The 11,960-nt window shown below is 36.9% G+C and overlaps 1 pseudogene; it reads left to right on the top strand.

The window, feature by feature from the left end:
* The first annotated feature begins 461 nt into the window (after nt 1-461).
* LOC114636321 lies at nt 462-11,675 on the top strand (annotated as a pseudogene).
* Nucleotides 11,676-11,960: the final 285 nt, after the last annotated feature.

Here is an 11,960-nt window from a genome sequence, read left to right on the forward strand (position 1 = left end):
CTCAAAGTCTGAAAGGCATGGGACAGTTGTGACTTTCTCAACTTTTACTAATGAAGTTCTGATGAAATCCATTATCATGATTGCCAATTGTGTCTTACATGTGGCTGTTGACACATGGTCTGTCCCAAGCTGCTCAGGAGAATACTGTCTCTGGAGTGTTTTCCATGGATATGAATGAAATCATGACACCCGAGGGTGAAGAACATGATCTTCACAACATGTTTTCAGAAATGTTTTGATCAAAACTTCCAGACCTCAGATGCAGAGCTCGAGGCCACAATTTTCCAGATGTATCCATGGACTATGACACAGGATGAGTGGAAAGGAACTGTAGAATATAATGAAGTGGATTCTCAGACAGCAATAGCCTTAAAACAGACACATAGGTGTAAAACTGTGTGTGATGTTTGTCTACGAAAGAAACAGATTTCATAAGTGCTCCATCTTAGATCTTAGTAGATATGAAGAAGCTGTATGCTTTCACTATTTCCTTCTTGTTCCTGATGTTTTATCTCAACTTGTACAGTTTGACTGATCCCAGTTGTTTCTGGAGGATACAGAATACTGAAGATAATGATGGAGATTTGCGAAGTGACTGTGGTTTAGTTCTTTTCATCTATGAAGAACCTATAGAAGAAAATTTTTATAATCATCTCATTGATTTTAGGTAAGTCATTTTTTCCTGCTTCAATGTCAGTAATTAAAAATATGTAGTTGCATATACAAACTGTGGAATTCTGTCCTGTTTTTCCCATTGAAACATTAGGAATAAGTGAAAATTATATAACACATCAATCACTATTTTAATATTTTCAGTGTGTCACCACTTAGTGTGATTTCAACATGTTGGGTTTAAATTCACATTGCTAATTGTAACAGGTATACTGGGAGACTGTGGGACAGATGAAACAAATTTTACGTGGAAAAAAGACCTAGTGCTCAGACATCACCTAAAGGGAGGCAAAGATTTAGGAAGACTGAGGTGTTAAGAGAAATCTGATAGCTTTTAAAGTAAATTGACATATTAACAGTTACACTAAAAGGTAACATCAAATTGATGTGCAAATGAGCCTAGAGGATAATAATCTGGTTGTGTGGTATATTGTATTATTTTATATATTTTGGTATAGATGCATAAACTTACATGAAATGTTTCTTTAAATAATTATCATGTTTGATAAACATTAACATTTGGAAATATTAAAATCATTTTTTGCAAAACCATGGAAATATCATTATTGAAAAATTTTCTCATTGCGTATAATATTAGCATTTTTAAAAAATTAATAATTTTATTTATTTTCATTCCAAATATGGACTCTCTCCTGGTTCCCCATCCCAGAGTTCTTCACTACATCTTCCCTCTTTTTGGCCTCTGAGAGGATGCTTTCCCAACGCCCTACCACTTTATCCCCACTCCATCTCCACTTCTCCAGAAACCTCCATACTACCTATACCCTACCCACACCCCAAGCAACTGTTTTCCCTGGGACATCAAGTTTCTACAGAATTAGTCTCATGATCTCCCACTGGGGACATAAAAGAAAGTCCTCTGCTACATATGTGCAAGGAGCCATCGACCAACCCATGTATGTTCTTTGTATTAAGACTCGACATCAATAATAATGAAATTAACATTTTTGTACTGTTTGACTTAAATAAATTTTCCTGTTATCATGTTTTAAACTTTTTCTTTCTAATTACATAAATTCTCTCACAGAAACACAGATAATCATTTTCAAGTAAAATTATTATTACACACTTTATATAGACATATAACATGTCAGGTGGTATTGTATATTGGCTTTTTAATGTATTTCTTAATGATTCTTTCTTTATTATTATATGTTCTTTTACTATGTTTAGTTTCCAAAGATTATTTTGTATGTTTTGAAACATAATTTTCAACTAAGGTATTAGAACTAGGATCCTGTGTTATGGATATTATTCAGTATGTGTTAATAAAAATTTTATGGTACCAAAGGTTATGAATCAAAAAGTTGAATGAAATACCATTGTATAATTTGATTCTTAAAACACTCAATATTGAGATATTTAATATATAAAACAAATGTCACATAATAAAAAAATTTAAGGTGTTATTGATTTCATATACTGTTCAAGGCATTTTTAAAATTTTTTTCTGTGGTATTGGAGCATCAAGAGTATTGTTTATCAGCCTTAATCTCTAGGACTGTAATCCATTTCATGCATGACTTTCAAAGAAAAAAACAAGTTCTTTATGAATTTTCAGAAATATAAAAATTATCATATCAAAGTGACATATGTTTATGATCTGAAATTGTATTCAACTCTAAAGATCTCTAATTTCCCAAGCTTATTTCAGGAAAGCCAGCATTTACACAGTAATTTAGCATTTCATGTAGTACAATATTTACTGTGGTTGAATAGAAAATTAATGTGTCAACTAGTGTTGGTTTGAATATACTTGATCCAGAGAATGGCACTATTAGGAGTTATGGCCTTGTTGGTGTAGGTGTGGCCAGTTCGAGGAAGTGTGTCACTGGAGGGCTAGGAAAATGAGATCATTTTCCTAACCACCGGAGAGCCAGTCTTCTACTAATGGCCTTCAGATGAAGATAGAGGACTCTAAGTTTCTGCACCACTCATACCTGAATGCTGCCATGCTCTCACCTGGATGGTAATGCTCTGAAACTCTGAACCTGTTAGCCAGCTCCAAACAAACACCGTCTTTATACTTGTTTCCTGGGTCATGGTCCTGTTTTCAGCCTTGAAACTCTAATGAAGACAGAAATTAGTACCAGGGACTGGAGTATTGCCATGTTAGGCCTTGCTATGCTTTTGTTTAGAAGAATGTCGATTTGGAATGCAGTGGAATGCTTTAAGTGGGGCTTAATGGGCTATTCTAATAAGAACATAGAATACTTAGTTGTTGTGAGTGATTTGAACTGTACAGACTTGGCCTAAAATATTTCAGCAGATAAGAATTTCAGCCTGTGGACTAGAGAATAATTTTGTGGTATTCTGGTGGAGAATGTGACTGTTTTGTGCCCTTGTCTGAAGAGTCTACCTGTGGCTAATATAAGGAGATGTATGTTAATTGCATTGACAAAGGCAGTTTCTAAGAATCCTAGCAAGGTCTTTATTTTCTGGTTTAGTCTCATGAAGAGCATCGTGTTCATACATAGCAAACTTAGAAAGAATCAAAGTACAATATATGGTTTAAATGATAATAAATGGACCCCAGGAAGTGAAATGGAGCTGAAACCTATATTCAAGAAAATACAGATATTAACAGAATGGTGATCTCAGGGCAAGATTCCACTCACATAATCGTGTTTGTGTTAGCAGTTGAACAAGGAATAGTTTGGAGTTTTAGTCTGGAATGACCTACAATCCAAAAATAGAAGGCCCACATGTGATCCAGATACTGAGGCTGGAAGAAACAGGCATTTGATCTGAATGTTCAGGAATAGTGGTCATGAAAACTTAGGCACAGGCATGGTGATGCACAGATTTAATCTATGGAAAAAAAGGCAGGTAGATCTCTGAGTTCAAGGTCAGTCTTGAACAGAATAAGTTCTAGGTGAAGAAAAGCAGAAGTCCAGTCATGGTGGTACATAGCTTTAACACCAGCATTCAGGAGACAGAGGTATGAAGATCTTTGTGTTCATGGTCAATCTAGTGGGAAAACTCCAGGAGTGAGAAAGTTGGAAACAGAAATCTGATAAGAGAATAAGGGGCAGTATGTTCTAGCAACAGCAAGCAGCAGAAATAGGTGGCTTCTGCCATGTTGCTGTGGCATTAAGGTCAAGAATAGAAGGGACTACTGAGACAATTGATGCTGGTTAGCTGGAGGTAAGAAATTAGCATTGCTAAAGAAGGGACCAGCATCAATGAGATGAAATCTTCTGGTAAGTGTTTTCTCAGATCACAAAGAAGCTGTGTTCCAAAGATAGCCAAAGTTATCACTTGTGTTGCAGCTGGGTTGGTAACAAGTAAGAGTGACCTAGGTGGTATGGGTTTTGAAGGTATGAAATGTTCATGGAGAGCAGCTAAGGCTTGGTACTGTGAGATGCCAGGGTAGGCCAGTGGTGAAGGTGCAGTCTCAGTTGCAGTTGATGGCTAAAATATAAAGGATTCATGTAAAGAAGGTAAGCTTTGTCACCATGAAGAGAGCCTATGAGAGGCTATTGGTGAAGCCTAGTTGCATCAGATGTCACCATAGTATTGAAGATTCCAGTATCATGGAATGTCTACTAAGAACAGCAGCAGCAGTGGAGTGGAGTCTACCAGAGACTAGAGTGCTACAGAAGGCATGGCTGGAGAAGTGACACAAAGCCTTTGGAAGAGCCCAGAAGATCATGTGTAAATCTTAGACATTTAAACTAGAAGCAGTAAAGATGAAGTTGACTTGGAGATCCCAAGAGTTTAAAGATGTCTAGTTCTGTGTAATTAGAACTTGAAGACTATTATGTAGGAACCTTAGTTTATAGAACTGTAATCTAGTTCATGTATGACATTCAGAGATAAAACAGCTCTTTACACATTGTCACAAACATAAAAATTATCATAGAAGAGTGATGGATTTGGGGGAATTCTTAAGGTTTATTCATCTCTAAATATCACTAATTTCTTAAGCTTATTTCAGAAAAATCGGCATTTACGTGTCTCCTAGTGTGAAGTTTACTGCAATTGGAGAGAAAATTTCATGTTCCTAGCACTCCCTGAAATCATCTTTCTATCTTCTTTTAGAATACCAGAAAGAAGATCCAAGTTTTTTCTGGTAATGATTTTTGCTACTGATGAGATCAACAGGAATCCTTATATTTTACCGAACATGTCTTTGGCATACTCAAACCCTCGTGCCATGTGTGTAGTTACATTTGAAGAACTGGAAAGAAACTACTTATCACAAAATAGTTTTTTGTGTTTAATTAATTATGAATGTGGACTACAAGGAAGCTGTCCTGTAGAACTTATAGGACCATTATGGACAACATCCTTAAAAATGGCAATTGATTCTAGTATCCCAAAGGTGAGAATGTGTGATACTGGATGAATTAACACCTTTTTATTCTATTCATAGGTGCCTAGGGAGAAAACTTGCTTGGCATAGGTTTGTGTGTGTATACTTTTTTATATGATAACCATTTATTATAAAGGAATAAATAATCAGATTTTTGATGCATTGAGAAAACAGTTAAGTATGTTTTTATAACATGGTGACTTGTCAGGAATAGTCTAGAATCTAATAGGAATAATATATGATATTTATAGTGTAATCTTACTATCCTCAATAGGAGTTCTGAAATGTGAGTAATGTTACTTGTATATAAGTCCAATAACATTCATATTCCTTACAGGATGTTTCATCATCTTTCTACGTCCTCTAGGTTTTCTTTGGACCATTTAATCCTAACTTGAGTGACCATGACCAGTTTCCCTATGTCTATCAGATAGCAACCAAGGACACACATTTGTCTCATGCTATGGCATCCTTGATGCTTCATTTTAGATGGACTTGGATAGGACTTGTCATCTCAGATAATGATCAGGATATTCAGTTTCTCTCCCAATTGAGAGAAGAAATGCAAAGGCATGGGATCTGTTTAGCATATGTGAATATGATCCCAGAAACCATGCAGATATACACGACAAGGGCTAAGATATATGATAAACAAATTATGGCATCATCAGCCAAGGTTGTTATCATTTATGGTGAAATGAACTCTACCCTAGAAGTCTGCTTTAGAAGATGGGCATATTTAGGTGTTCAGAGAATCTGGATCACAACCTCACAATGGGATGTCATCACAAATAAAAAAGATTTCAGTCTTGATTTCTTCCATGGGACTGTCACTTTTGTACACCACAACAATGATATTGCTAAATTTAGCAATTTTGTACAAATAAAAAACACTTCCAAATATCCAATAGACATTTCTCAGATTATGCCGAACTGTAATTATTTTAATTGTTCAATCTCTAAGAACAGCAATAGCAAGATGGATTATTTTCTATTAAACAACACAGAGGAATGGTTAGCACTGCACAAATTTGACATGTCCCTGAGTGAAGAAGGTTACAATTTGTATAACGCTGTATATGCTGTGGCCCACACCTACCATGAACTCATTCTTCAAAAAGTAGAATCTCAGCAAATCAAAGAATCCAAAGGAATATTCAATGACTGTCAACAGGTAAAAATTTTTACATTTCATTATGCTTAGATTTTTCAGTGTGGTCTTTTAAGTGGCCCTCAGAAACTCACATATATTTGTTAGAGAATATTCTATTGGTGGAAAGACTTCTACACTTTAAACTCCCTGTAGTACCCATCCTCATATTTCCATTAAAATCGAATTTCAACCAAACATTGTCAAAAAAGATAAGAAGGACACTTCATTTTTGTCAAAGGAAAAATCTACCAAGATGAACTTTCAATTCTGAATATCTATGCCCCAAATGCAAGGGCACTAACATTCATAAAACAACTTTACTAAAACTCAAAGCACACATTGCACCTCACACAATAATAGTTGGAGACTTAAACACCGCACTCTCATTAATGGACAGATAGTTGAAACAGAATTAAACAGAGACACAGTGAAACTAAGAGAAGTTATGAACCTAATGGATTTAACAAATATCTACAGAACATTTCATCATAAAACAAAAGAATATACCTTCTTCTCAGCAACAGGCCTAGACAGATATAAGAAGATTGACATAATCCCATGTATCCCATTAGATCACCAAACACTAAGGCTGGTCTTCAATAATAACAGGAACAACAGAAAGCTGACATACAGGTAGAAACTGAAAAGCTCTCTACTCAATGATAACTTGGTCAAGGAAGAAATAACGGATGAAATTAAAGACCTTTTAGAATTTAATGAAATTGAAGAAACAACATTACCTAATTTTTGGGACACAAGGAAAGCAGTGCTAAGAGGAATACTCATAGCTCTAAGTGCCTACAAAAAGAACCTGGAGAGAGCATACCCTAGCTGCTTGGCAGCGCATTTGAAAGCTCTAGAACAAACGGAAGCAAATATACCCAAGAGATATTGACAACAGGAAATAATCATACTCAGGGCTGAAATCAACCATATAGAAACAAAAAGAATTATACAAAGAATCAACAGAACCAGGAGCTGGTTCTTTGAGAATATCAAGAAGATATATAAAACCTTAGTTAGCCTAACCAGAGGGCACAGAGACAGTATCCAAGATAATAAGATTAGGATTGAATAGGAAGACATAGCAACGGAAACTGAGGAAATTCAAAAAAATCATCAGATCCTATTCCAAAAGCCTATATTCAACAAAATTGGAAAATCTGGGTGAAATGGACAATTTTCTAGATGGATATCAGGTATCAAAGTTAACTCAAAATCAGATAAACCACCTAATCAATCCTATATCCCCTAAAGAAATAGAAGCAGTTATTTAAAGTCTCCCAATTAAAAAAAAAAAAAAAAAAAAAAAAACAGTACAGGACTGGATGAATTTAGTGAAGAATTTTATCAGACCTTCCAAGAAGACCTAATACCAATTCTTTTCAAATTATTCCACAAAGTAAAAGGAACACTACACAATTTATGAAACCACAATTATGTTCATACCTAAACCACACAAAGATTCTACCTCACATCAGTCAAAATGGATAAGATCAAAAACTCAGGTGATAACAGATGCTATCAAGGATGTAAAGAAAGAGGAACACTCCTCCATTGTTGGTGGCATTGTAAGCTGATAGAACCACTCTAGAAATCAGTCTGGTAGTTCCTCAGAAAACTGCACATAGTAATACCTGAGGATCCAGCTTAACCACTCCAGGGCATATACCCAAAAGATGCTCCAATATATAACAAGGGCACATGCTTCCTTATGTTCATAGCAGTCTTAGTTATAATAACCAGTACCTGGAAAGATCCCAGATGTTTTTCGGTAGAAGAATGGATACAGAGAATATGGTGCATTTACACAATGGAATACTATTCAGCTATTAAAAACAGTGAATTCTTGAAATTCGTAGTCAAATAGATGGAACTAGAAAATATCATCCTGAGTGAGGTGACCCAATGACAAAGAACACACATGGAATGCACTCACTGATAAGTGGATATTAGCCCAAAATATTCCAGTACCACATGAAGCTCAAGAAGAACGAAGACCAACGTGTAGGTGCTTTGGTCCTTCATGGAAGGAGTACAAAATACTCAGGGGAGCAAGTAAGGAGACAAAGTGTGGAGCAGAGACTGGAGGAGGGGCAGTCTGGAGACTGCCAGATCCAGGAATCTTGCCCATGTGCACTCACCGTATGCAGGCATGGTTGAGGATGTCAGGAAGTGCATGCTCACTGAAGCCTGATATACCTGTCTCCTGAGAGTCTCTGCCAGAGGCGGATGCTCACAGCTAATCATTGAACTGATCATAGTGTCCGCAATCGAAGAGGTAGAGAGAAGACTGAAGGAGCTGTAGGGATTGCAGCCCCATTGGAAGAGCGACAATACCAACCAACCAAAGCTCCCAGGGTCTAAATCGCTAGCCTGGGAACAAGCATGGAGGGACCCATGGGTCCAGCTGTATGTGTAGTGGAGGATGGCCTTTTCAGGCATTGGTAGAAGAGGAAGTCCTTGGTCCCATGAAGGCTGGATGCCCCAGTGTGGGGTAATTCGAGGTTGAGGAGGGAGAAGTTGGAGGACGGGTAGGGCCACATCCTCATAGAAGTATCAGGAGGGGGGATGGAATAAGGGGAGTGAGGGGAAATGGAAAAAGTGGATAACATCTAAAATGTAAATAAATAAAATATCCACTAAGAAAAAACAAAACAAAAAATAAATTAGGAGCAAAAATTTTATCATAAAGACTTATGTGATGACTTGATTAGAGTAATTTCCTAAGGAATTGGTATGTTTGCTGTGATTAATAGTTTGACATTTAAAGTAACTTTAAAAAAACATAAATGATAAAGACAACACATTTTCTTAAGCTTATGTTTATTTAATATATGCAAACTGTATGTACGTGAATGACTCACTACCACTCTTTGTTTCCACAACTTCCAGACATTCAGACTGCCCACTCATTCTCACATACATGGCTTCATTTTTAAAAATTATTTCTCCAAATGTGTTCGTGCACACACACATACACAGACACACACACACACTATGTTACTCTTTATTTGGTAAGCATCTTTAATTACCCATGAGGCATATTGTATCTTACTATATGGTATAACTTTAATATATCTGTCTTCCCTGGAAGCCATTAAAAATTAGAGGACATTCTCAATTTTGTATTGCCTTAATTGATATAAGCATATAATCATCTAATGATGTATCTCATTTAGGTGGCTTCCTTGCTAAAGACCAGGGTATTTACTAACCCTGTTAGAGAACTTGTGAACATGAATCACAGGGAAAATCAGTGTGCAGAGTATGACATTTTCAACATTTGGAATTTTCCACAAGGCCTTGGAATAAAAGTAAAAATAGGAAGCTATTTTCCTTGTCTCCCACAGAGTCAACAACTTCACATATCTGAAGACTTGGAGTGGGACACAGGAGGAATATTGGTGTGTGTACCACAGTTTTCATTGTTTGAAATGTATCTAAATTTTAAAATATGAGACACCAAAGCTGAGACACCATTTTTTCTCCCCCTTCCCTATCCCACCCAGGTTCCTCTCTCCCTCTGCCTTCTATGATTATTTTGTTCCCTTTCCTAAGTGGGATTGAAGCATCCACACTTGGGCCTTCCTTCTTGCTATGCTTCACATGCTCTTTGAGTTAAATGATGGGTATTGCGAAGTTTTGTCTAAAATCTACTTAACAATGCCATATATGTCATTTTAGTTCTGGGTTGCCTTACTCGGGGTGATATTTTCTACTTCCATCCATTTGCTTGCAAAATTTATGATGTCATTGTTTTTAATAGCTGAGTAGAATTTCCTTGCAAATGGTCCATCCTCAGTTACCAGCATGAAAATTTGCTAACTCACAACTTCCTATGAATCAGGGTCATACAAGTTTAAGGTATCTGGATTTCATGCTCCAATCTACCTACAAGTCTATTCACCCCACAATACAGAAACACATTTATGAAATTTAAAATATGTGTATATTTATAATAAAAAATTTGTAACTACACATAAACCATAAAATTCTGTGATACTCTTTGAAAATCATTATAGTCTAATATACTAGAACAAATACTCATTAATTCCACATTCATGGCACCATCCAAAGTTTGACTATTGGTGTCTGCATCTATTTCAGTAAGTTGCTGCATAGAGCCTCTAAGATGATAGCCATGCTAGACTCCTGCCTGCAAGTATAACAGAGTACCATTAATAGTCTCAGGGAATGTTGTTTGCCAATGGGATGGATCTCAAGTTGGGCCTGTTATTGGGTGGCCTTTCCATTAGTCTCTGCTCATCCAAAATCCCTGAAATTCTTCTAGAGAACTCTAATTGGGGCCTGCATCCATGTTTTTGTCTTGACGTCTTTCAATTGTCTCTGACCAAGGTATACAGAGAAATCAACACGTTTCTCATATGTTTCTATTGACTAGGTGTTTTGTTAAAGCAATAGAAACTAAGGCATTAGTATAATGGTCACATAAGTTTGCCCTCCCACCAGTTGTGTGTTTAACTAATAAGTAATTTTTCTCATCCATTCCCTATGATGGTATGTTGTTTCATCACCAAGCATAGGATAGTACAGAGCAGCCTTAAGTTACTGGTCCCTACAGCAATAAGGAAAGAAATAAATGTTCAAGAAGAAAATATTTTGGGGGTATCCTCTGAGTAATCCAAGTACTCAGTTATTAAGTACATAATTATGACATCTTCTGAAGGTTTGTTTTTCACCAGCAGATATGGAGCAGTGTGTAAAGTGTCCAGATGATAAGTATGCCAACCTACAGCAAACCCACTGCCTGCAAAGAGCTATATCATTTCTGGTTTATGAAGATCCAGTGGGAATGGCTCTTGCCTGCATGGCCCTGTGCTTCTCTGTGCTAACGGTTCTAGTACTCCTCACTTTTGTGAAATACAAGGATACTCCCATTGTGAAGGCCAATAATTGCATTCTCAGTTACATCCTCCTCATTTTTCTCATCTTGTGCTTTCTCTGCTCCTTGTTCTTCATTGGACATCCCAACCAGGCCACCTGGCTCCTGCAGCAGACCATATTTGGAATATTTTTCACAGGGGCTGTTTCTACAGTGTTGGCCAAAACTATAACTGTGGTCATGGCTTTCAAGCTCACTATTCCAGGAAATAGGATGAGAGGGATGCTGGCAGCTGGGGCACCTAAGTTGGTCATCCCAATTTGTACCCTAATCCAACTTATTCTCTGTGGAATCTGGGTGGTAACATCTCCTCCCTTTGTTGACAGAGATATACAATCAGAACATGGGAAGATCATCATTATTTGCAACAAAGGCTCTGTCATTGCCTTCCACTTTGTCCTCGGATACTTGGGCTCCTTGGCTCTGGGGAGCTTCACTGTGGCTTTCCTGGCCAGGAATCTTCCTGACAGATTCAATGAAGCCAAGTTCCTAACTTTCAGCATGCTGATGTTCTGCAGTGTCTGGATCACCTTCCTCCCTGTCTACCACAGCACAAGAGGGAAGACCATGGTAGTTGTGGAGGTCTTCTTCATCTTGGCTTCTAGTGCAGGGTTGCTAGGGTGAATATTTGTCCCAAAATGTTATGTTATTTTAATTAGACCAGATTCAATTTTCTTCAGAAGTGCAAAGCTAAATTTCACTATTGAAACTTTGATAGTTTTAAGTGTTAGATGGTACTCAACCTCTTTCTACTTTGTCATAACAAAAGTACTACTAAATCATACAAAATAAGTAATATACTAAGAACTTACTGACACAGCAGGATAACTCTGCCTAATTAAATACCAGTGATTAAGGCTTGGTGGAAAATGAGTTCATTCATGAGATCA

This window comes from Grammomys surdaster, unplaced genomic scaffold (assembly GCF_004785775.1).
Source record: "Grammomys surdaster isolate TR1022 unplaced genomic scaffold, NIH_TR_1.0 123501, whole genome shotgun sequence".
Taxonomy (NCBI): Eukaryota; Metazoa; Chordata; class Mammalia; order Rodentia; family Muridae; genus Grammomys; species Grammomys surdaster.